Genomic DNA, 4946 nt, shown 5'->3' with positions numbered 1-4946 from the left:
CCCTAAATTGAGTCCTTTAGGTGTTGAAGGGTATGGGTTCTGCAGGGTTCTGTCTCCTTTGTAAATCACCACAGATGGGATTAGTCCTACCACATCCTGGATTACATCTGTCTTCAAAAGGAGAAAGCCCTTTGGCTTCATCCATTTCCCCACAATGACACCAAAACCAGCGAAAAATGTGGCCTCGAGGTGTCATTAGGACTCAGCTGTGCTCAAGCGTCCACTGAGAGCTCCTCTGTGGGGCAACTGCATAGTGTTAAAAATTAAATTCACATGCAAAAGTGACGTGCACGAGCTGAGCTGGCTGCAGTCAGTCAGCACGGAGTGTGCCTCTGGGGTGAAAGCCTTCAGAGAATTTGGACCTGACCATACAGCACTCACGGGAGAAAGCGTCACAGTTATGGTGGCACTTATGGGCTCAGCTACCCTAGAGAAGAACTGCAGCTGGAGTGGCCCCTTGCAGCGCACCGCAGTCGGGGTGAGATGTTGAGAGAGATGATTGAAAATCATCATTGAAATTTACCACCTGGCCGAATAGGGCAGATTTTTTTTTTCACTCAGAGCATGGAAGGTGAGCTCGAGGTTGGATACGCAGCCAGCCGAGTCCATTACACAGGTTAGGGTTCAACACAGTTCAAATGCTAGCTGCTTGCTTGACACCAATAGAGGTGTGTCGAAGTTCACAGAGACACTCACCCCTCAGTTCTGCCAGTTTATCAAGGTTCCTAACCACCAATGAGTTTTTCTCTCCCTGGTGGATTTAAACCTTTATTGTTACACAATGTCCTCTTTATTGTTACACAGTGTCCTTTATCTGTGGAGCTCCATCTTGCCCTGCATCTAGGAATGTAACCCAGCCACAGTCCCTATCTATGTATCTATCTATGTATCTATGTACCTATGTATGTATCTATGTACCTATGTATCTATGTACCTATGTATCTATGTATCTATCTATCTATCTATCTATCTATCTATCTATCTATCTATCTATCAACCTGTATCTGTGTATCTATCCATCTATGTATCTATGTACCTATCTATGCATCTATCTTTCTATTTATCTGTATCTATGCATCTATCTCTGTATCTATGTATCTATGTATCTATGTATCTATCTATCTCTGTATCTATCTCTGTATCTATGTATCTATGTTTCTATTTATCTGTATCTATGCATCTATCTATCTATCTATCTATGCTAACGTTTTCTGGTTTTCTGTCTGTCACCCTCTCCTCTGTAGCCTATTCAAGGCGTAGCTTTTTAGGTGCTATGTAGAACCCCTTTGGCTTGGAACAGGACTATCCAACCCACTTCTGTTTAACAGGATCACATGCCGGATGTGCTTGTTTCGACAGCTTGTCATTTGTATCACACACTGGAATTTTCCTTTCATTCATCTCATTTTGATTAGGCAAACATTTCCTTCCCTTTCCCCCACATTACGTCGTTAATTACATATTTTGTCGGTATTTCGAAGGTTGTGTTAGAGAATATAATACGCATCCCTGAGTCACTGTGATCTAACAAACCTTCAAAATAACGATGAATACATAATTAACAATGCAAAGAAGGATATGCGCCAAGTGGAATAACTCCGTTTAATAACCTTCGTCGGTTTCTCATATTTTAGTAATGCATATACTTTAAATGCCAAAAATAGCAGTTTGTGTACTTGCTAGTCATGTAGCTCTTCCCACAGGCCTTCATTCCCCTTCGAGTCTACTACACACATTCAGTACATGTGAGTAGCATGTGAGTAGCATTCAGTGTGGTCCACCAGGAAAATTCTCAGCTTTAAATGTCTGGGAATGTTTGCTTTATCTTGTTTTATCACTTTCTGAATAATGACTCCACTGGGTGGAATCTAGTCGAGGATCCACAGTGGTTCCATCACTCCTGAAGCCCAGGGTTGCCCTCACACGCTGTGCTGTCACAGTGTGTCACAGACAAGTTAGAACACTGTGGCAGTTGGGGTCCTCTGCATTTTCACCCCATCCCATCAACATGATGAGCCTGCTGTGCCTACTGCCCTCCTCCTGCATGGGTGCGAACCAGATTTGGGCCTTGGTCTCTGGACTACTCACCTCCACTCAGGATGACCACTAGGGACTGAGTAAATACCCTAAGAGGACAGACAGGTCATGTGGCAGGAGTCACTTCACACACACACACACACTTTCTTTGGGGATCTTGGCACCTGGAATCCTGAGTGTGAACAAGCTTGAATCACATTGCTGCTCCTGCCGCTGCCCTGAGCCCCTGGGAAACTAGCAAGCCTCGGGAGGTAGGTCCAGTGTCAAGTGGGCATCAGTACGTTCCCCTCCTGAGGCTCGACCCTTCATGGCTTGTCTTTGTAAGACAGACAGACAGATAAATATTAGATTGATAGATGATAGCTGATAGCTGGTAGATGGATGATATACATTTATTACACAGTTTTCTGCTTTCAGCAGAATGACTAGACCAGTACAAACCCGTTCCCCATTCCAGAAATGGGATTCTATATTGGCCCTAGTAGCTCAGATAGTATTGACAAATAATGAAAGAAAAAAAATTCAAAGGAAAACTCCTGAGACCTGGCTATTTCCATTCCTAAGAAAGGGGCTGATGTAGGGAGGGGCTGGTGTAGGAGAGGGGCTTGTATAGGAGAGGGGCTTGTGTAGGGGAGGGGCTGATGTAGAGGAGGGGTTAACCTGGGGGGGGCTTGTGTAGGGGAGGGTCTGATGTAGGGGAGGAGCTTGTGTAGGGGAGGGTCTGATGTAGGGGAGGGGTTAACCTAGGGGTGGGGCTGATGTTGGGAGGGGCTGAGGAAGAGACTCCTTATAAGTGATATTCTTTTTAACCTGGCTCCCCTGAAGGGGAGCACTGAATTACTTCCTAAAGGGGAATAGATTTCCTTGGGTTCACTCACTGACTCCCCACCTTGGACTACAAGAACCAAGAGTTTCCTTGTCTAGCAGGCATTATTCTTCAAGCATCCTGAGACTGTGATGGCTGAAAGCTAGGCGAGATGTGCTGTAGTGCTTGCTCAGTGTTCCCGGGGGGGGGGGGCGGGGCGGGGGGTTGGGGGCAGAAGGAAAGGATGCATTACCAGAGCTGCTGCAGGCCAAGCTCACAACTGTGTTGGGGGGGACGCTGGCAATTCAGAGCAGGGAGGATCCTGTTTGACTTGGTTTGTTGTGAATTTGTCATTGACTACCTACATCCAAGAAAAGTGGAAGGCACCATGATAAGCAGAGGAAGAGTTTCTCCCTGCTCCGATGCAAAACAAGTGATTCCCAGGTACAGGAGATCAAAGGGCATGGTGCGATGTGTCGATGTGTCTGGATTTAGGTTTCTCCTTTAACTGTGTAAATGGATTTTAACTGGCTCAAAGCAACTGGTTGAGAACTCTGGATTACAAAGCAAAGCACAGATACTGTTTGATTTATTTACAATGTGTTCCATCCCCCAAACCACCCTTAATCGGGGAATAAGCTCCTTCCACACAGCACAGCTGACCAGCACAGGGCACAGCACTCAAAAGGTATACATCAGAGTCCCATGGTCCCTGTGCCCCTAGAGGGTTGTACTGTGTATTGCCAGCTAAGGAAAAATTCAAAACTCAGTATATAGTTCTTGCTGAACGTGTACCATAAACTCAAAATGTCATAAGTCCAAAGCCATCAATATGCAGGCATTTACTAATCAAAGTATCTTCCTGATGGTATGCAGACATGATTGCGATGGTGGGCCTGGGCTCCACTCCTGCCAGCACAGCCTTACTCAGGGCTTTGATGCACACACTCATTTGCCACAAGTGCACACAGAAATTTCTTGGCAACCCAAGTGTCCAAGGTGTATGGGCACCCACTTTGCCAGGTCTGTTTAGCATCATCGATGATTACAGGTCCGGGTGGGTTTGCAAGTCTTCATGGCTATGATGGTTAATCTCCATAACGTCTCGGGATCTAGAGTCACCATGGACACAGATCTCCGGGAATGTCTGTAGGGCGCTCCCAGAAAAGGCTCAACAGAAGAAGTAAGATTCACGTTAAACATGGCCAGCTCCAGCCCGTGGCACAGAGGAAGTGAACTCAATATCAGCACTCATCTCTCTCTCTGAATGTGATGTGGATGGTGTCTCACCACAACAGCAGGTTACACCAATGATTCCAGGAAGGGTGAGCATGCAGGTATCCATTGCGGGGCCTGGAAGGGGCAGCCTCTTTAACGAAGGCTGCTGCTTAGGATGGGTGAGTGCTGTGTCCCCATTCCCTCATCTGTTTGGGCTTCCCTATTGACCTGCACTGGAAACAGCTCCCCACAGAGTCAAATCCATCTGTGGGGCAGGGCGGGGATGGGAGGCGCCCTGCCCCTGGCTCTCACTGAAGTGCTCATGGCTTCTTTCTGGAAGGACTTTTCTCACTGTGTTCTCAGTGAAAAAAGTGAAAGCCTTCCCTCTTTCAGGGATAAAGGACATGGCCCAGGGGGCACCTTAGCCTGCCTGGCCACTGTCCCATTGAGGGCTTCTTTCATCTGGCTAAGCACACACCCTACACACACACACGGTGCAGGCACATACTCATGTGCACACTCCCTGCCCACACACTCTGAGCTTCGTGCATAAACAAACCCCTCAGTGCTCCCTTCTGTGATACATCCTGGACCTGCCCTCTCAGACTTCTCAGGAGGCCAGCGCTCACAAATCCTGTGTGATCTACATAAGGCCAGCTTTGGTGTGGCGCTGTCTCCTGCCCTCAGAGACATGCCCTGTTCAGGGCAAGGCTCAGGATAAGCTTTCTGAGCCAGAGATCATGTAAGGCTCTGCAGCTCAGCTCTGGGACAGGACATGAAGGTGAACGGGCCTGTGTCTGACGGGCTTTATTTCAGCCGACCGAGTTGAGGAGAAGCTGCAAGCGTAGCCAGCTCTACCAGAGTCCGGGAGCTTGCTCAGATAAAG

The sequence above is a fragment of the Rattus norvegicus genome, chromosome 16 (genome assembly GCF_036323735.1).
Source record: "Rattus norvegicus strain BN/NHsdMcwi chromosome 16, GRCr8, whole genome shotgun sequence".
Taxonomy (NCBI): Eukaryota; Metazoa; Chordata; class Mammalia; order Rodentia; family Muridae; genus Rattus; species Rattus norvegicus.
The sequence above is the reverse complement of the archived record's forward strand: the minus strand, read 5'-3'. Positions refer to the sequence as shown.